The following is a 22,897-nucleotide window of genomic DNA, read 5'->3' on the forward strand; positions in this document are numbered from 1 at the left end:
CGTACATCTATTGCGAATTTACGTTTCAACTTATTCTCCTGTTTATAGCAAGGGGACAAATTACTCACAAAGGAAGAAAAGGTGAGTATAAGGATATAAGGATAATCACACACGAACCACGATTGCATCGAAGAAAAACATATATTTGGGACATGTAACCAAGGTCTAACCGAGCCAACACATCTCTCACCGGCACAGAGATACTCAAGATGATGCTAAATCTTGAATTCAACTACCCTACTGACGATCTACATAAACTATTAAATATCGGCTAATGAATGGACGAAATTTTGGACAGGATACTCGATGTCTGGAAACATTCTCATATCAAATCTAGTGCAGGTCCAACTGTAATATAGAAATTTTCCCTCTCATGCTATCTCCCTTCTGTTCAGTTCGTTTAGCAGGTTTTTTTCAATTTTTCCTGTTTCCCTGGTCGATCATTCTCTGCATATAATTGCCTGAAACAAAAAAATATGTTAAGCCACACTGCAAGGAAACCCATACCTCTGTTATCGTTGTAAGAATTGTAATGAATAAGTTAAGTTATGATCAATAAAAAAAATATAAAAAAATGTTTAATCTACGCTAATACAAACAAGAATATTTCACCGATAAGGAAAATCCGGATAGCCGTAACGAAGAGGTCTTCAAAGCAACGAAAGATCAATAATGATTTGGAGAATTCTCCGTGTGACCGAACTGGATTCTGTTCCTCAGATTCTGTTGACAGCCAAGGATGAAATACGTGTATTGAATGCAAGAGATGGGTTCATGAGACATGCTACACGGATTTCGATATGATATGTGGTTGAAGGCGTCATATGACGGATATTGATGCAAGTAGAAAAAAAAAACTGAACCAAAAACTAGTAATTGGATTGTGACTCGAGGTGCCGCATGATAGATTTGCCTGATTTTAAATTCCTTTCTTTTCCATATTCCGTGTTCACCGGAGCTTGTTACGACCATATCTCATATATCACATCCAAACTGGCTCAGCTGTTTTCAAGTATGTTTATTGACATATTCAGATGACGGTCTTACCCCAAAGGGTGCCGGTATTACCCTCAAGTCTGGTTTGAAAAGTGACTGTTACTTGAAAAATTACCGATTAAAAGCATTGGTATTTCTAATATTGCATGGAAAATAATCCTGACAATGTTTCTGTGAGGGAAACATAACAATATGTGACCCACAAAACTATACTTTCCCTTATGGGGCCGGGCTTTCCCCAAGTCCCTCTACATAAATTATAAGCTTAAGTCTAATTAGCTTATAACTACAGAACAATATTTCATAAACGATAAAATCTACTCCTTCGTTACTTCGTAGATAGTATTTCATCATGGTCATACTATCTGACCTTTTTTAGTTTGAGTTTATTTGTTGCAAAGATTGATCACCCTGAATGTGTGATCAGAATACGAGTTGGAGATACTAATAAACGTGGATTTGCTTCAAATTGATGAGAAATAATTTCAATCTACCCTTTCAATTTAGGTATTACTACAACTTGCACAGCCATTGTCTGAACATTCGCAACCCTCGCTGTGAGGAGCCCGGGAGGCTGTCAATTAACTGCCATCCGCACTTTTGTTGCAGTAGTTGCACTAAAAAGTGCCAGCGGCTAAAGTTACTCATGACACTGATGACGATGATGACAACGACTGCAACTGCGATGACGCTGAGATCACTTTTACACATACATACATACATATTGCATCGTCGATCGTTGCGCGATTGATTGAATATCGTTTGCGAACGACCACTTTTACCGCCTCTGCCCGACGCGGTTAGCACTGGATGAAATTTTTATTATAATTATTCAATTAGGTATTAACAAGTTTTGCTGGTTCCCTCCTCCTCCCCCGAACCGCACTCATCGGATTTCGAAACGGTGCGGTGCGTTACCAACAGCGACGCCAGGGAGGATTTACTATGGTTATTAATTAGATGTAGATAATTGGTAGCGGGTCGGAATGTCACACTTTTTACGCGCAAACGTTGGCAAAATAGTTGACATTTTTCCAATCATTAGCAGTCTGGGGGCCCCCCTCGGACAGCGCTTTTGCTGCTGTTTGCCATAAAAATCGCACGTAATATTTGTTTGATGTTTACTGATTAATCATCCAATTCTGGTCTATCAGGAAGCCCGTAAATATTGGTCATTTGCGGTGATTATTATTTATATCGTTATGTCAGCTGTTTCGTGTTTTTAGGTGCGTTCAACGGACGAGCAGGGCTACGGGCTGTTGGGAGATGTCGAGCAGGAATTTCGTTTTGTAAAAACAGACCATAGTCCGTGTTGGAGGCCTGATTTGTTTGCACTCTCCAGCGCACGTGCGATTAGTTGCGCTGACGATAAATGTGCCAATAAAATGGTAGCCAACAAACACGAAATAAATATTTCTGCCCGGGTCGGTTTATGAGCTACTAAGCCACTCAGCTTGAGTCGCCATGACGAATATCGCTCATCAAATATCGACATATCGGTTACGAAACACAGATGATGCGACGATTCATTTTAATGGATTGGGGTACATTGAGTTCAATCACCCAATCTAATATTAGCTTTCAGCGTTGCCACCGCTTGGCGTCTTTCGAAGATATTACCAAACGATTGATATTTGTCCAACATTCAACCTGCACGAACTCTCTTCACCTGTAAGTAACCCAAACGGAAACCCATTTAGTTTAGCCTTCAGGATGGAACCGGCCGAATGAGAAGGTTCGCATGAGAAGAGTAAAAGATGCCCAACAGAAATCGACACGCGCCTTGGAAAGACAAACTCGGGCAAGTACAAATAACTTGACGGGCAAAAACAAAACCAAGCGAAACATAAAAACAGAGACGAGATGCTATTACAGCTCGCGCGAATGGTTGGTTGAAGCATCGAATCGTAGGAAGAAAATGAGAAAAACAGAAGAGGCTGGCTGAGACCGGGGAGCTGCTGGGCAAGGTGAGTGCGCAACACTTTTCCAATGAATGGGATCGGATTGTGCAAGGCAGCTTCAGGCGAAGGGAAGAATGGAAGGTGTGGAACACCTTGTGTGAGAGCGAGGAGCTAGCTAAGGCGAATACCTAAGAAGAAAGCGCAGAAATTATGTCAAATGATCGCTTCTTTCGCGCATCTCGTTCCACCTGACGGCGGCTTGATTGTCAATGTTTTGAAAGTAAGACAAACGAAAAGGAGTTAGGACGGATGGTTTTTTCGAGCTCTTTTGCAGAATCGGTAGTTTGTCTTAGGACTTTGCGATTGGTGTTGGTTTGTTCATATTGTCATGAAGGTCAAAGCCTGTTCTAAACACCACCCGATTACAGCAAACGTCAGACATTGACTCATGCCTGGAGAGAAATTGATCCAGACAACATTATTAGGCCCCGCCTTGCGTTCCGGAAGCGTGTGGAGACAATAATTGAAATCCAGAAAATTTTGCTGATGATGCTAACGATGGGACAACTCTATGATCGTCAATACGTGAGCAATATTTTGTTAAACTGTTCGTTTTCAGCTGTTGATTTTTTCGTTTCGAAAAAATCTATTGATGTTTGTAGAACTCTCCCATAATACTTTAATTCGCACTCGACTAAGTTGTAAAACCTATTTTTTATTAAAGCTGTTGGTGTTATTTTGATTATTTGCACTAACGAAACCCCAATGTTCAAGATTTTTTTTCTCATCTTTCGTATTCCAGGAAATGACTGTTCGAGCAATCAAATACATATTGGCCGAAAGCTGTACTTTCTGGCAAGTACGAATACACTGAGAACAAAAAATCTATTCGATTAGCAAAAATACAACATACTTAGAGGCATTAATTTTTCACTGCAAGACAAACAAGTGCAAAATAATGAAAGTCTCTTGTAAGTTGTAAGTTGGCGGTGGAGAAATGTCAATTCTCGAGCATTATTTCTTTCCGATTATCGTTTTTCGAAATAGTTATTATTTAATAATTCATCAAAGTTTGATGTGTAAATAGCCATCAAGTAACACCTCAGAAAAAAATCTCATGTTCAGCATTATACATCTTTAAAGTCTTGCCAGATGAGTGATTACTGATTTTGAACATCAAAATTTTTTTTCTATTCGAATTTCTATATTTTCGAAATTATCTCTCATTTACACTTAGTGAGGGTGAGAATGGGTCTAGCGCAAAATTGGATTCCATGCCAAATATAGCCGATACAGTGATTGTAAGATTGTCCATGAAAATTGAAAATTTTATTCCTCATCGTAAAATATTAGATCCGTATTTTTTTTTTCATCATGGTGGCCATTTCCATTTTATGGTGGTCCGAAAAATTGAATTTTCCCCCTTTTTTCCAAAAATGACCTTTTTCAAAAATTCATAACTTTTGAACTACTGGATCGATTTAGATGAACGATATATAAAATTAAAGCCAATGAGCTAGTTTTGACTAGCCAATGGAAAAACCCCAAATTTTGTTCTCGTAATTAGTGATTGTTATTGTTTTTTATAGCTTACATGATTTCGGAACTAATGTCACCATATTTTTTATATTTTTCTTGAAAGCTGAGATTTTTTTTACATAACATATCCGAATATCAGAGAGGTGTTTTTTCGTGTTCGAGTGAATTTTCAAAATTAACATGTTTTCAGTTTTCGTTCAATATTCCTGTGCGACTGGACTACATCTATGCGACTAGAATCCAATTTAATGCATATGGGCTATTTCATGTGGAATCAAATTAGTATATCGACCATCTGAATGGGTACGGTAATTTAAAAGTTAAGAATTAAAAAAATGCACTTTTGAAAAAAAGGGAAAAATGATTTTTAGGTCCATCGGTTAATTTTGAAAAATCATAACTCAAGAACTCAAAATAACGCATCTCTGAGTTTTGGATATGTTATCTGAAAAAAATCTTAGCTTTCAAGAAAGAAATTATAGGAGGTTGTGTCCAAGATACGACCGCATTGTTGACGTAGAACTACGCTGTTGTCTTATATAAGCTTAATAATAACTTCGGATATTATTTTATAATGATGTGAAATTTTAGAAATAACTGTTTAGTAGAATGAATTGATCGTCCTGAAATGGTTTTTTTTATTGTAGAATCAATTGACGATAATTGATTGATGATTCATTCTTGCCCTCGCAGAACAAAACACTAGCTGATCGTATGTCGCAATTTGTTTCATATTAATGCATTGAAAGTTTACCTCGAACGCTATTTCGGTGGCATAGACTCGGCTACAGTCGATTATATAATTGTTGTAACAGCACCATTATTCCACATGTCAACTACATCAATATAACATTGGCACCCTTAATGAAAGACGTCGTTCTGCGTCAAAATATATGAAAAATATGGCACCCTTGGTCTCGAGACAATGTAAACTATAAAAAAATACAATCAATAATTACAAGACCAAAATCCAAAACTTCTGCAAGTATAATATTTTTCGAAAAGAGATTAGCTAATTGCCTTTGAATTTGAATCGGTACAGAATTTCCAAAGTTATATATTAAAAAAAAAGTCATTTTTGAGAAAAATGGGACAAAATTGATTTTTTGGGCAACCTTCAATGAAAAAACGCTGTAGAAATTCGCCCAGTAGACCGATCCTTTTGAAAATTTTAGACAGTAAAATAAAAACTATTAAACAACTTTTGGCATTTTCTTTTTATTCATACTTCGAGCCCAAGCCCGTATGCTCGCACCTTCCTCTTTACCCCATCCATAAGGTTCTGTACAACGTCAGGTTGTAGTTTTTTTTTTAACAGAAATCCATTTTCTCTTGAAGTCCGCCTCCGATTTGACAACTTTTGGGTTCTTCCGGAGGGCCTGCTTCATAATCGCCCAATATTTCTCTATTGGGCGAAGCTCCGGAGCGTTGGGCGGGTTCATTTCCTTTGGCACGAAGGTGACCCCGTTGGCTTCGTACCACTCCAACACGTCCTTTGAATAGTGGCACGAAGCGAGATCCGGCCAGAAGATGGTCGGGCCCTCGTGCTGCTTCAATAGTGGTAATAAGCGCTTCTGTAGGCACTCCTTAAGGTAAACCTGCCCGTTTACCGTGCCGGTCATCACGAAGGGGGCGCTCCGCTTTCCGCAAGAGCAGATCGCTTGCCACACCATGTACTTTTTGGCAAACTTGGATAGTTTCTGCTTGCGAATCTCCTCCGGAACGCTGCATTTGTCCTCTGCGGAGAAGAACAACAGGCCCGGCAGTTGACGAAAGTCCGCTTTGACGTAGGTTTCGTCGTCCATTACCAGGCAATGCGGCTTCGTCAGCATTTCGGTGTACAGCTTCCGGGCTCGCGTCTTCCCCACCATGTTTTGCCTTTCGTCGCGGTTAGGAGCCTTCTGAACCTTGTATGTACGCAGGCCCTCCCGCTGCTTGGTCCGCTGGACGAATGTACTTGACAAATTCAGCTTATTGGCGATATCCCGGACCGAACTTCTCGGATCACGTCTAAACTGCTTAACTACGCGCTTGTGATCTTTTTCACTGACGGAGCATCCATTTTTGCCGTTCTTCACCTTCCGGTAGATGGTTAGGTACTCGAAGTATCGTTTTAGTACTCTGCTGACCGTGGATTGGACGATTCCCAGCATCTTACCGATGTCCCGATGTGACAACTCCGGATTCTCGAAATGAGTGCACAGGATTAATTCACGACGCTCTTTTTTGTTCGACGACATTTTTCCAAATTTACGAAAAATTGACAGTGAAGCATGGCCAACGTGATCTATACACTCTTATCTGATTATAAGCGAAAGCTGAAGATATAATTCCTAAAAATTAAATTTCTACAGCGTTTTTTCCGTGATGCAATTTGATGTGACACACCCTTTAGACACTCATAGTTCAAAATTATAAAAAATAAACAATTCCATAATGGTTGAGATTTCATGATAAGCGTAAATGATTTTTCATCAAATATAATTTTCTATACATTTTGTTATATCTCGAGAACAGTTAGTGTTAGGATAATAATGTCTGTATAGTTTTTCAGTTTCGTTTTCCATTTTTTATCAGAATTGCGTGTAAAATATTTTTTTCAAAGTATTTTAATTTCATCAATTTCCACTAGTCGCAAAAAATGGAGCCAGTGTTCTGATAAAAATATACGTGGAATTAGGTAGCTGATTCGGAATATTTCAGGAGGTGATAGAGGATCATTTTCGATGAAAAAATTATATGCATTTGGTCAATTCTCAACTAGAGTTGTTGAACTTTTCTTGAGTCGAATTTTATGTCTTGAACTGACTATAATACGATCCTCCTTCTGAAATACTTAGGATCAGCCACCTAACAACTTGTATATAAAAATATTCCAAACAGATGTAATAGTTTTCGATATTCTATTCAATTTATGAGAAAGTTCTCTCAGCAGTTGAACCCATTAACGATCAAGCTGTAAAAATTATTTTTAAACGAACACCATTAGTGTAATTTTGATTATTGGCGTTACAGAAACCCAAATCTTCATGAATTATTTTTTTCCGTCCTTCCGTTTTCCGGAAAATGACAAAAAACAGAAAAATCGTCAAGCAAAAACTTTGGCTAAAATCTACATTTATGATCCTGTAGGAGGTTCAATCCAATGGTTTTTTCCACATCACGATATGTGTTCTTTTATGAAAGTAATACTGTAAGAAAGTTTACATATTTTTTTCATTTTAGAAGGTTTTGTTTTTTATTAGGTTATGTGAGGTTATCTACTATTTGAACATAGTTGCTTGAATCCGAATTTGTTGTCATAGAAAGTTATATAAAATTGTATAAAATTGATGATAAGTGATAGCTAATAAATTGAACTATTATTTGATGCCATAACCTTTCCATATGGTAACTTTCCAAAGCCATAAAAATTATTAAAGTTGCTGTTCGATTTTTCGAACCATTGGCCTGAATTGGGTTAAACATTTCTCCATGTTTTTGAGGAATCAATTAAATTTTTATTAAATTAATTAATTTCTCAAAAACTTATTTCAATCGGGCAGCAGATTTCAAACCAAAAATGTATAATTTTTTTAAAAATGGGAAGGATCGGGGCAGCGACTGATTAATTTCGCGTTGAATTGTTCTTTAGTAAACTGTTCGAATTTGATAAGTGATGTTTTGATAAGGATTTTACCGGAGGAAAACCAACTAGCAATACAAATAACTTCTCGGTCAAGGTTAGTAAAAAATCAATGAAAAAATCAAATCAATTTTCTAATGTATACCCCGATTATACATTCCACCGGATTTGCATTCCGTTCGAAACCATTATTTCGTTCGAGATATAATTTTGCATTCCCTATTTTTTTAGCCAATTTAATGTTCGAAGAGAAGCAGATTGAATGAAATGCAAAAACAACTTGAACGGAATACAGAATGGAATTTTATCAAGTCGATCGAAATACAAAATAGGGGTGGTAGTTTTTCCCCGCGAGCATTTTGAAAGCCATCTAGACACTCAATGAAGAATGGCCAATAAGCAGTTGGAAAAATAAAAAAATATACATTGATAATATTTCTAATACGCTATTAGTACCTTCTGAAAATTCCCGGAATTATTGCGGAAAAGGTTTCGCATTGCGTTGATGACTTAAAGTGAAGCGAATGTGTAAATGAATCGACATTTCCTGTGACCAACCGTACTCCGGAGTGGGCAAAAAACTACACTCGACAAATCCACCAGAAGACGGCGCCAGTGGTTGTATGGTTAGCGTAACAGCCTCACAATCCGATCGGCCTGGGTTCAATCCCAGCTGGCGTCGTTGGGATTTTCTGAGGCGAAAAATCTCTGGTTACGTCTTCCTTCGGAGCGGAAGTAAAAGAAGTTGGCCCGGCTCATGAGTTGTTGAGTCTGATAGGTAGGAACAGGTGGAGTCGCCTCCCTGATGTCGGTGATTGGCACTAAAGTGGCGGAAATAGGCCGACGAAAAATAAGCGAAGATAAAAAAAAAAATCCACCAGAAAATAAACCAGAAATTTGTAGTTTGAAAATGCCGAATTTTTTGTCTTCATGTCATGATTTATATCGAAAGTACATGCGTTTCGGAATCACTTAGAAATTTCGACCCTTTACTCCTCAATCCTTTATCAAATGAAAATCTTTAGATATCAGTGCATGGTCTTTATTCCATCTTTTCTTTTCTTGAAATTCTTTTTAATTGATAAAAAAATCTAGGCATATAAAATTGTTCTGTTTGTTTTTGTGCGCCTCATAAACTCGAAAAGTTCGCCACTGATGGAGCTCATATTATGACACAATATAAAATCCACTTCAAGGATTGTTGTTGCTACTGCCTACCCCCCTGGAAGCTTTAAGATTTTCAGATGTAATGAGCACACTTCTGAAGTAAAGCTGTGCGTAAATCAAATTTCTAGTATGGAATACGTATTCTATGTGGTAGCAACACATTTTTTTGCAAGTGTTTAGAAAATCGTGAAATAAAATTGTATCCGATAATGATTTTAAATCCATTTAGTTTTATTCGATTGGCGTTGCTCAAGATCAATCTTTGGAATTGTGTGATGTAGATTCGGGTGCGGATTGTTGAACTGGATATTGCGCGTTTCCGTGTTGGCATACTAGATAGCCGAAGCGTGGCAGGGTATAGCTAGTAAAAAGTGAAAAAAAACTTAAATGGAATTAAAATTTAATGTAAGCGTAATCCAGTTATTTCCTCAATTATTCTAATAAAATAAGTAAAAATTGCCACGTGGTCAACAGGGGGAGGGGTATGAAAATGTCCACGCTTGTCCACGGAGGGGAAGGGGGGAGTGTAAAATCGTGCTTTTTCTGTCCACATGGTATGTGGACAGCCCCTAATCAGAATTGTGTTTTACTCTAATTTACGATAGTTATTAAACAAAAAGTTCGAAAACTACCCCTTTGACCCATTTTCACTCCCATCAACGGTATTTGTAGTAAGAAAATGTAATATTTTGTTGATAATGGTATACGTTTTTGGAAGAAAAAGTACAGATGGAAAAGATTTTTACTTCTCCCGGTACAGATCAAAATGTGGCAACACTGCTTGTGAACTATATCAAACTGTGCTCAGGGTGTTCTGTGCTAAACGTTAAATGAGCAGGTGTTGTCGGATTGGTAGATTTTTTTAAAATAAAATTTAAAAAAAATGCAAAAGAGATATGAGAAACGACACGGACACGGACGTTTGAAAGGACAATAGAGTAGTTGACTCAATACACATATGACACTCCATGAAAAGTGCTGACATCTGTGAAAAAACAGAGTTCTAGTAAAAATCATATAACTTTTTGGCCGAAAAAATGTGTGAAAAATGTTGTTTTATTTTTGGTTCAAAATACATTACAACGACTAGCCCAAGAACCCATTTTTGGCACTCCTGTAGTAGCGAAGCACGTGATTCCACTCCAAGACAGCGTGTGTGTGTGTGTGTGTGTTGGGGAGTAAATGCAGCAACACCAGCGCCAGCAAATGCGCTCTAACAGTTAATCAAACAAACGGTGAATACTGAAAATGATAGCAATCAGCCGCCGTTTGATGGTTTTGATGATGGGGAGAGAAGATCACCGATGAGCAACAGGACGGACAGGGTCGGCGCTTGCCTCCTATTTATAGATTACACTTTTCACACCCGACAAGTTCCGCTCTGCTAGACCGCCTGCAACAACTTCCTTCCAGTCCAGAGCCGTGTGTTATCGGCGCAGTCAATTAGAGCGTTGCAAAAGTTTGTTTCGAATCTAGAACACGATAACACAGCTCGTGGCTCGTGGGGAATTGATTCGATTTGTCGAATTGATTGAAAGTTGCACACGGCGATCCAATGCGATTCCGGTTTGGAAGTAATTTTGTACATTCTCGAGCTGCAATGTCACTCGAACTTATCTCGAGCCGTATGGCGATCTGGAAATGCGTAATTTGTTGTCAAGTGTGAAACCATTAAACAAGCGGTACTCCATGTTGTATCTCTCAATCAGTGATTGAATGAAAAAAAAAAAGCTTGTCCGAATACAACATGTAAAAGAGAAACGGTTCGTCCTTTGCCATATGTGGGGATTTCGATTTGCTGTGAATCGAAGTGTGACGCCTAGAAAGATTTCAATGAATGGAAATTTGTCTCGCAGGTCACGTTCGTGACTCAAAGCTGTGTCTGTTAGATCGGTTGGTGGCTGACAGCAGAGGTTTTTCGCCGACAGATGCTTGATCTTGTTCGACAGACAAGTTATCGGGAAGTGAAGCGCGTGGAAATCACCGAAACGATGAGCATTGTTTATTCAAGTCACTGTCAGAGTTCGCGCTTGCAGGATTGAGATTTGTCCGTTGGAACTTTTTGCGCTAAAAATTACTCATTGTGTTTAAAAATGACGAGACAAGGAAATTTTTTAAAAATAAATGGAATCCAAGAATCCATAGAATTAGTAATTTTAGAAACGGGAAAGACGGCTCGATTATAGTTGAGTGTACCACAGGGGATGACATTGAAACTGTGAAGAATAGCATTGAAAGTAATCTGGGAAAGCAATCTAACGCTGTTGTTCCCGGTAAAACCAAAATTCAAAATATTGGGGATGAGTGATCAATATTCCTCAGATTTTTTCATTGATCCTTTGAAAACCCAAAATGAAGATATCGCGTTCCGAGAAGTTAGAGTTATTGCAAAATATGAAAATTCACGTTCTAAATATAACAAATACAATGTGAAGTCGACCATGACACTTATGGATGTCTGATGAAGACTCCCAAAGTAAGCATCGAATGGGATAAGTGTATGGTAGTTGAGGCCTTTCATGTTCTACGTTGCTTCAAATGCGGAGAATTCGGGCATAAGAGCAAAGTTTGCCAAAATGAGCAAAAATGCTAAAGATGTAATGAAAATCATAAAACATCTGAATGCTCTTCAACTGAATTTATGTGGGCAAATTGTTCAAAATGTAATAAAGAACAGAAAACGAAATTGGACATTGCCCATCCTGCTTATAGTACACAGTGTCCAGTGTATCGGAGACTGTTAGAAAAGAAGAAAAGCAACGTTTTTTCCAGTAAATAGCAATTCGAGGAAAGACCATGTGAGAGGAGGTTGGAAATAATGTACTTCAATATTACTGGGCTTTCTACAAATTATGTTGCAATGCGACAACTTGTAGAGTTCCGTCCACGATTAGTCCTTCCGTCCACGATTAGTCCTTCTTTCTGAAACTCATATTGTTGATGAGAATTCATTTGATCAATATAACATCCCGGGTTACAAAGTTGCTTTCTGCCTTTCACATTCCAGACACACTGGAGGAGTTGCTATTCAGCCATTCCATGCCAAACCGATATAGTGGTTCTCAGATTTTCGTCAAAACTGGTAGTTTTGTTCTTTATCGCAAATTATGAGACCCGTATTTTTAATTTTTTTTGTTAGGGTGACCATTTCCATTTTAGGGTGGTAAAAAAAAACATTTTTTCGCATTTTTCATAACTTTTGAATTACTAGACCGATTCAGATGATCGACATATAAATTAAAGCCAATCATCTGATCTTTTTAAAAAAAATAGCAGAAAAAAATTGAATTCTGCTCTCGTTATTATTGATTGTATTCGTTTTTTATTGTTTTCGTAGTCTTGGGACCAGAAGCGCTATAGTTTTTTTTATATTTTTTCTGGAAAGCTGAGGATTTTTCACACAACATATCTCGAAACCAGGGAGGCGTTTTTTTTCGTTTTTGAGTTATGAATTTTCAAAGTTAGCCGATGGTCCAAAAAATCATTTTTTTTCCTCTTTTTTCCACTACAAAAAATCATAACTTTTGATCTACTGTGCCGATTCAGATGATCGACATATCAAATTAAATCCAATGAGCTAGTTTTGTTTGAAAAAATATTACACTCTGCATAAAAATGGATTTTGTTTTCGTAATTATTGATTGTATTTGTTTTTTATAGCTTACATCGTTTCGGGACCAAGGGCGCACTATTTTTTTATATTTTTTCCTGAAAGCTGAGGTTTTTTCACATAATATATCCGAATACCAGAGAGGTGTTATTTTTCGTTTTAAAGTTATGATTTTTCAAAGTTAACATGTTTTCAGTTTTCGTTCAACATTTCTATGCGACTAGACTGGATGTGTGTGATAATAATCCAATTAATTGGCAAATGTGTTATTTTTTAAAGCTAGCTATTAGGCTTTAATTTGATATGTCGATCATCTGAATCGGTCCAGTAGTTCAAAAGTAATAAATTTTTGGAGAAAGTAATTAAAAAAGTAAAAGGGGAAAATGATTTTTTGGACCATCAAGTTACTTTGAAAAATCATAACTCAAAAACGAAAAAAAAACGTCTCCCTGGTTTTGAGATATGTTGTGTGAAAAATCCTCAGCTTTCCAGAAAAAATATAAAAAACCATAGCTCCTTTGGTCCCGAGATCATGAAAACAATAAAAAACGAATACAATCAACAATAACGAGAGCAGAATTAAAATTTTCTGCAGGTATAGTATTTTTTCAAAAAAGGTGATTGGCTTTAATTTGATATATCGATCATCTGAATCGGTCTAGTAGTTTAAAAGTTATAAATTTTTGAAAAAGTCATTTTAGGCAAAAATGCGAAAAAATGTTTTTTTTTGGATCACCCTAAAAAGGAAATGGTCTCCCTAACAAGAAAATAAAAAAAAATACAGGTCTCGTAATCTGCGATAACGAACAAAACTACCACTTTAGACGAAAATCTGAGAACCACTATATCGGTTTGGTATGGAATGGCTGTATTTACGCACAAGAACCGATTAAATTCAACATTCGGTCAAACGAATCTGTTGAAAATAATTGGCTCTTGGCAATTTCAGTTGAAAGGGGTATGCAGATGGTAAATTTTGGAATTTTATATCATTCCCCCAGTTCAAGTGACCAGCGTTTTTTAGAAATCTTAGAAAACTGGTGGGAGAGTTTCATTGATTGTAGCAAACTAAATGTAATTGCTGGTGATTTTAACATTGATTGGCTCAATATTACGAATTCGTACCAATTGAAGCATCTATCGTATTTTTACAATTCAAAACAGACCGGAATTCCCTTGAATAACAAAAAACAGTAGAACTTTGATTGATCATGTTTTCTCCAATTTTGATACAGTTCATTCTAGGGTAGAGACCAAATTGAAAATAACTGACCATGAGACAATTTTTGTTTACATTGAGAATGAACTGAGAGAACATGAAGAAAATAAAATTAAAAACAAGTGCTGGGACAAATATTCGAAAGAAGCACTGTCGCATCTTGTCGCGAGAAACCTGGATTTTACTGCGATAACTGATAATTTGGATTTGAAAGCAACAGCTCCTACTAATGTATTGAACGTGCGTACGAATAGCTAGGTTTTTGAAAAACGGTTCAATTTGAAGAATTCGAACAGCTGGTACTCTTTATCACTTTTGCGTCTCAAGCGTAAACGAGATAAACAGTACGTAAAGTTTCGGAGAAGTAATTTAGAAAACGACTGGAATAGGTACACTGCTTCGCGGAACATGTATTCACAAGCCTTGAAAAAGTCTAGATGTGAGTATATTCAGAGAAAAATCGATCAGCATCAGAATAACAGCAAGAAGTTATGGAAAATATTGAAAAGTTAACTTAACACTAAGAGTAGTTTGTCCTTATTATGTTACCTTTCAATTCATTACAACCATTACATTTTTGTGTGGCTTTACGTGGATACCATCAGCATCGTCTAATCAGTAATAACTATACCAATCAAAGGTAAAATTATGCTTGGAAATTGGACTTATAAATTAAATACAGATTTTTTGAGAAAGAAATGGGATAAAAAGATTTTTCCGAATCAAAAACAGAAAGATTTAGCAAGCGGCAACAATGGCTGAGTTCAAAATGTTGTGTATCGCACATGTGAAATCTGTGTTATTTGCGTGTACATCTATGTTCGTACTGATAATGATGGATTTTTCGCATTATTTTAGCGTTTAAATTAGATTTAAAAATGATATATACATGAGTAGTCTACAAACGTTTGAGCCACGCGCGAGTTTTAGTAAACATAAACAACCTAGATGTTGGACATTGGCGAAAACCGACATACATTGAACGTTTATAGGGTCTACAGTGGAAACCGGATTCGAGCTTGGGATAGCCCCGACGGAATACTCGTAAGCTATCGTATTAGCAGATGGTTATAACGAGGTTTTTTCTGTGCTGTGGCAGAATTCAGAGTAAGCCTCTAGTGGAAACTTCAAGACATTGGGTTCAATTCCCGATCGGTCAAGGATATGCCCGGGTTAGAAATTTGGCTTGGGATATTTTTTTTCAGTTTTCGCCAATTTCTTCGATGTTCTTCTAATAGGCAATTTATATCTGGAATAAAACCAGTCCGTTTTATTTGATCTACTGGTTTTCATGTGTAAGGTTAAATCCTTTATATTATATGATAAATCGTCCAGCTCAAACCATTGTAGGGGTATGAGGCGGGACCATCATCGTAGAATTCGATTTCGTACTTCAAATTCCCACTTTTGATGGGTCATTACTCAAACTACTTTGTTGGAAAGAGTAACCATTCCCGCTTACAATCAATAAAAAATTGGTACTCATCTCAACGAGAGAAGCTCACAGCGATTGGCATTAAATAAAGCTCGTTTAATTCTTTTTTCCGTGCCGAAGCAGCGCACTGAAAAATCGCACCTTTTTTTGTTGAAGCAATTGCGGCGGCGACTTCGCGCACATCATGAAATGTCATCGACGTTATTAGCCATGAAATGAACAGTTTTATTACCATTAAATAATCATAATATCGCTTCTGTGTCGGCACTGGGCGTGAAACGGCCGCGGGGAGGGACAGCAGCGAAGGGATATTGTCCAACCACCCTTGGTCGCCCTTTCCTACCGTTTGGTTTGGCTAAAAGAGAGAAGGGCATTAATTGCAACTCTACTTTTTTCCGCAAACCTTCGCCACTGCCCGCAGTAGGAACGATCGGTCGGTTGAATGCGTGTAGCACAAACACAAACTGCTTAGGAGGGGAAGCAGTGGGATTGGATTTCCAGCCGCCAAACTCTTTGGCTTCCTTCACCACCATAACCCCCTTCCAATCGGTGCATGCGCAATTTACGGTGAAGTAAGCTTGTAGCGCTTGGCGTGTACTTAATGTCGGCTTCGGATCAGATATTTTTTTGCACTTCTTTTGCACCAAAATGGTGTCAATCAAACATCGGCGGAATTTATGGAAACGAAACAGTCGCAAACTGCGTATTACCAATCCCAATCATGTGTTCCGTCGGTGTCTTCCATGGAATAATTCTTCGCCCTTCCTGTTTAACTGTGTAACAACTTAACATTCTTACAAAAAAAATTAACTTAGAGAATTTATAAAAATACTATAATATTGTTCACGAAACATGATACAATTAATATCAAAATGAAATGGATAATCAAAAAATAAAATTCAAACAATACATTGGAACCGAAAATGAAAGCAGATGGACGAACACCGAGATTTGCAAACATAATCAGAGAACTAAATCAAAACGAAAACAGATGAACTTGTCTAACTCTGTAGTGAACAATACTTACACTGAGTTTGTCTGAAGTAAATATAAGTTGCCTGACATCTATCATTAGCATTCTTCTAACCGTTATTATTTCATTTTTCACGTCTACACGGGTGCAAAGTTAACAAAATATATACATTTGTCATCTCGCCTTGTGTCCGCCAGCCTGGACACAAAGGATCACTATCTATCCTATTCGGCGTTTGTGAGGTTCCGTGATTGAAAAGCAGGTGATTTATTGCCGTTCATACTCTCGCTATCACTAGCGTTGGTAAGAGACCACTGGCGGTTGTAAATTATGAGCGCTCGGAGCGAACGTTGAAAGCGAGAGTTTACGCTAGAATTCCATCGGGATGCTTGTGGCTATCGAATAATCGGCTAGAATAGGCTCCTGTATAGGTGGAAAGGCCGCTGGAGAAGGATCCTACAGCAGACCACGTTGTCGAGCCCGTGGTCGTCGGCCCGGCTGGGGCTACTAGGATGTAAATCATTTGTCGGGTGTAATTATCGGCGATTGCTAATCACAACATGACTAATGGGATTCAATGTGGGCAATGGGGCGGTAAGCCGTTGTGGGTTGTGTAATACGCGAGGCTGCTGGCTAAGCTCGACAACACTTGGCTAGCGTAAAACTTAACATTACCTCCAGGCAGTGAGATTATCTTATATACAAAGTGTGGAGAACGAATTGGCGAAATTTATTGATGCTGAAAAGCAAAAGATTCTTAGCTTTGTTGCACCGAATGTTCGATATAAAATCTTATATATAAAATTCTCGTGTCACGATGTTCGTGGTTGTAGGCATGAGAATAAGACGTAAACTATATATGATACCGCTAGGGTACCAATTACCATAAGTTTAATACCGATTAGGGTGGCCCTATGCAAAATAAAAAAAATCTAAATAATTTTGATTTCTATTTTTTCTCAAACTTGGCATAAAACTATATATAACCTCGAAGGGTCACCCCCATCTCCTATTTTGAATCGCTATTTTATTATTTTGATATAAATAATATTCAAATAATCGACCCGTAGGTTGTTTTTCAAAGAGAGCGAATTTATTTACGTTGTTAAAAGACATATGGCGCGTTCACTTCATTGAACATTCATCCTCACCTTAATTCGGCTAAAGCCATGCGTATTGCCAGCGAGCTGGAAGACTTTTTGAATATATATAATGAATTATTGAAATTCTTCATGTCATACATGCTCGGTTTGCAAGGTGACGATCACGTTATTTTCATAAATTCTAATCAAATAACCTTCAATGACTGCGATTCTGAACAATCAGAAGCGGTGTGAGGAAAAATACACTCACTTGCCAGACGCTATCATGAGCAACGCCGACGCAGCCTTTAATATTGCCAGGTCTAAAAACATGCATTGTCATGATATTACAAAACGTGTCTACAAACAAAAAAAAAAAAGAAATGTAGAACGAGCTTCATTACAACGTTACATGTATTCGGTTCCACACCTTGCTGAATGTATTCGGCTGGATGGCAAAATTACAAAAAATTAGGATTACCTCACTTTTTTAATTTGGCTAATCGACAAAATACGCCCTGAGGATATCTATAGTGTAATTTCCTCAAAAATTCCAGACATTGAGCTTCGTGTTCCATTTCTGTGATGCGTAAATTGTTATGAATTTTCGAGTGAAATAAACACGCTTCTAAAACAAAAAATAAATAAATGAGATATGGCTCTTTTGTGTGTTCTGTGTAGCAGAATAATACATTCTCTCCAGGTATCTTGAACAAGAATAGTCTCTGATAATTATTTCATATTTTGAATGATATTTTGGTTGAAATGCAAGGAGATCAATAGAATTGTTAAGTTAGGATCAGGACTACGTCTACTAAGTATTGAAACGACATCGAATAAAAATTTTCATTCAAATTTCAACAACTTAAAATTGCTTTTATTGTTCGATATTGTTACCACAAACATGGTTCATGACCGTGCGGTAGTCTAAAACTTTTATAGCCTTGCATAGCAGATGGAAAGTGTACAATGCATTTTCTCAAAGAATTCACCAACGACACGACCGCAACCTTAGGTGGATGTCCAATATATCAACGACTAAAAACTGATCATGACATACAATCATTCATAAAAATTAACAACGCAAACATTGACATGGAAAATCGTTCGGCAGTGCCATATTCGTCTCAGCTGAGCAAAACATTCATGCTCATATTAATGTTGAGTTCTGTGGTTCGATGAAGAGCAACAAAAAGTTTTGGTTTTTTTCCAATCTGCCTTCTGCCATTTGCTATTTATCTCGTTAGTATATGTGGAATTAGAATTATTTTATGCAACACACATATCTTCACTAGGATAGAAGGAAACTTTCTATTATGGCCTGGAAAAAATGCTAGCCATACATAGAGGATGTTTCTTGGAAAGCTACTGCTTCATGGGCAAAAATGCCCTTTATAGTGAAAAGGTAGCACATTTCAACACACGCGGTAGCGGAACATGTATAAATCAAAAGTGCAACAAAAGGATTCAAAAACGTCATCAGTGTGTTTTTTAGAATTGTTCATAATGTAAATCCCAACTTTTCTAAAAAATTGTAAGGGGTTGTATCTAGGACACGACCGCATATTTTCGACGTAGAACTACGCAATTAAATTATGCAATCCACTTGTTTACCACTTCGAATATTATTTTATAATGCATCGAAACTTTTGTAATAGATTATGTTCTTCGTTACAAATAGATTTGATGAACGTCATTTTACGTTTAATATGATGGCTAGGACTACCAAAATATGTGAACGGAAGAATTGTCAAACAATCATTGTTTTTTATATTTCCCTCTGAAATTATTGGTTTACGTGTTTACGTAGTTCTCGAGTCGCGAAAGTTCATTCACCTTTAGTACCTGAAATGACGATTTTCCCAGGCTTCTCAGTTTAAGAGTACGTTTTAGGGAAACATTCCGGTCTGCACAACGACAAGCGAGTACAAAAGTACTCAACGCCAAAAAATATATATTTGTATTTGCAAAGGTTGATTTGGTTTTTGATTATAAAGACTTTAAACTTTTTCAGTTCATTCAGTTTCTCTAGCCTTGAGAAAGACCCTTGGAAAAACTTTACTCCTGCACTACACTTCCACCCTTCCACCTTGAGCAAGGCACTCGAGCCCTCGTCGTCCAGCTCGTCCAGCAACGATGTTTTCCAGTTGGTGTCCTTACAAAGAACGTATGTACAAAGCGGATTCCCCCAGGCACGATGATTTTGAAGTCAGTGTTAGGGAAACAGCTCAGTGGGAAAAAAATACCCCCGACTTGCATGCTTTGACAAAGCGGATTCCCCCAGGCACATTGATTTTAAAGTCAGTATCAGGGAAACACAGCTCGGTGGGAACAAAAATACTACCGACTCGAATGTACAATTTGCAAAGCGGATTTCCACAGATACATCGATTTATAAGTCTGTGTTGGGGAAACCGTAAATCGGGCCAATCAAAACTTGGCAGTTAGGGCGTTTAAATAACGCTTGACATTTTACAGGTATTCAATTGTTCATTTCATGAAAAATAATATTTTATTAATTGTGATGGACGCGTAGAAATATTTCCTATCAATTGATGCAAACATCTTTCCGATCTGTTAAGAAATGTTTCAATTATAAGCATTCGAAATACGGGTAGGGTTAGCACACAAAACGGCAGAACAAATGTTAGGAAAAAGGAAGTTCTCCCAGTTTTCATGCATTTAAACGGTTTAGAGATTAGCGAATTGTAATGTATAGCATATCAAAAAAATCTTAGAGAATTTTCGATTCGATTGGTATGCAAATCATGAGAATTCGTTCACATTGAAAATAGTTATTAACGTTAACTTTATTTCATAAAAACGTGACCTGTTTTCTGATTTGGCACCAGGTTTTGCGGAATTCGAAAGCACGGTGTCAAGTGGAAGTCTTGCGTCAGTCATCGATCCATCGCCGGGTCAAGCGGCTGGCGGAGGAGTCCATTAACAGTAAGACGACGTTGCTTTTACAGCTTGTGACTATATTCATTAATTGAATAATTTTAGGATCAAGCGATTTTGATAATTCCAGCCTATCAGAAGGATATTGTCCTAGTACAAATAGAACGAAAGAAGAAAACGTCAAACAGGAATTTGAAACATAAAGATCTTGAAGACACTGATGACAACAATTATGTAGACGATGAAAATGGAGTTGACTGATGACAAGATGACGAGGGCGAAGATAAAGCAGATGACGCTGCAAGGGACTTTTGTTTCTTTTATTCATTGTAAACACATCTAACTGTTTCTGGAATCCTTGTTTTGTATAGTATAAATGTTTGATTCAGTCAATATAAGAGCAGACTGTTTCCTCACAAAAATATGTCTGGATGTAGAAATATTGTGCTTTTGGATATATTTCATTTCATTAGCAACACAAATTGTATGGAGAAGTGGAAGTAATACAATGTTGTTTTGTTTGTACGGAACCGCTACGAATTGGCAAAAAAAAAGTTGGATATTATGGCAGAGCTCCCACATTTGTAGGACTTCACGTGTCTCAACATTTTGCCGAATGAAGACATTCATGAACTGGACTCTAAATGCCTTAAGGTGTTCAGTAGTTCAGCATATCCTTTTATTAGGCTCTCATTGCTAGTGTTCGACCATTATTCAGCTGACTAGTTTAATTACAGAAAATGATTGCTTGTTAGGATCTTTGTATGCTATTCTACACCCAAAGTTAATTTTTAGCTCATGTTCTGGCATCCCGATTTATTACATTAAATAAGCTGAAAGATAACATAAAATGTTCTACTTCCCAATACATGTATATCATTTGTATAATATATATGCTAGAGCCAATATGAGGGAGCAAAACAAGAGATTAAATGTATCTGAAAAGCATATAAAAGCTTTTCGTATAGTTTGCCAAATACACGGCCCAGACAGAGAAAGATATATTCTCGTTCATGTTCTTCGTCATCGTATTAGAAAACACCTTCCAACTTCATTTTATGATGAGGTGTAATATTATCACGCTCCTTTATAATAGCGCTGGCAGCTATATGGATAGCGTGGTCGTGTAAAGTAACTTTGCATTCCAGCCGGCCTTGGTTCGATCCCCATTGACGTCGTATGGACTTTTTTTTTGCACAATCCCAAATGAAAAGAGAAAAGAAAACAGAAAGAGATGTCTGCACGCATACATACAAACCATTTTTAAGCTTTCAAAATAGCTCATTATTTGCGCATTTGACTCACAGGACAATGTGCGTTTGACTGCACAGGAAATGGAATCTTTTCTGACAAAGATGACATTTTTTCTGCCAACGCTAGTTTGGGCGTAGCTACTACATTCACGCAACAATCATCATGGTAATTACAGTCCATAACCGCTCACATTACGGTCTGCTGCATCGGTAATTGGTGCGATTCATAACATAACATATCAACAGTCCCGCTGTGTATATTGAATCAACTGTGAACATTCGAACAATAGGAATATTCTTACGCGGAAAAAAAGGCGAAAGGAGTTTGAGAGATCTAGCCCGTGAATTAAATATCTCTCTCGAAACCATTCATCATATTTTGGTTGCTGTTTTGGGCATGAGATAAGTCGCAGCACAACTAGTGCCAAAAGAGCTCAATATTCTTCAAAACCTTCATCGCAATCAAGTGTCTGAAGATATGTTTGAACGATAAAATTCATTTCAGCGCTAGGAAGTACCTTCTTGAATTAGTGTAGCCTAAAAACAACTTTTCTACCGAATTTGCTGAATATCATGTGTATTTATAGGTCAAAAGTCTTAATATTATCGGTTTTTATGATTTTTGTTAGGTAAAAGAAACCTTATATTATTTCATCATTTGAATTAGTTAAATTAAGCCTGACAGGAAATATTTTTTTTATATTTCAAAAATATATTTCGAAATCGAAAATACAACTCTGAATTTTTGAAATATTATCAACAAAAAGTCTGAGCCTTAAAAAACAATTATTATCCTATCTGTTATTTTGTGTCAACATTAAAAACGGTAATAATATATTTCGTAGAAAAAAAAAATAGAAAAATCGTTTTAAAATTTAAAATTTTGAGGAACATATTCGACAAAACCTGGATGGTGCACCCTCAGGGCGGAATGAAAGAAAATCTGATTCAATGTTCCCCGATAACTAATTTTTATTACTGGATGGAAGCAACAATGGAACGCTTGTTTCAGGGAATTGGTTTGTATTTTCAAAATTGACGATCTGTTAATGTAAAATGTATGTCAACGGGCGTTCCTAAAGATAGTAACGAAACGCTCGGGGTTCTCTAGAATTTTAATTTCCGTCCTCTCCGACCGTTCGCCTTTTACAATCAGTTTGCTGCACCTCACGGACCAATCAGTGGACCTATCCGGA

General features: G+C 37.2%; 1 protein-coding gene across 1 annotated transcript in view; it reads right to left on the minus strand.

Moving 5' to 3' along the window:
• Positions 1-22,897, minus strand: part of LOC129771190 (cyclic AMP response element-binding protein A) — a 303,674-nt gene that overhangs the window by 31,005 nt on the left and 249,772 nt on the right. The window lies entirely within an intron of this gene.

Source organism: Toxorhynchites rutilus, chromosome 2, assembly GCF_029784135.1.
Source record: "Toxorhynchites rutilus septentrionalis strain SRP chromosome 2, ASM2978413v1, whole genome shotgun sequence".
In the NCBI taxonomy this organism is placed as follows: Eukaryota; Metazoa; Arthropoda; class Insecta; order Diptera; family Culicidae; genus Toxorhynchites; species Toxorhynchites rutilus.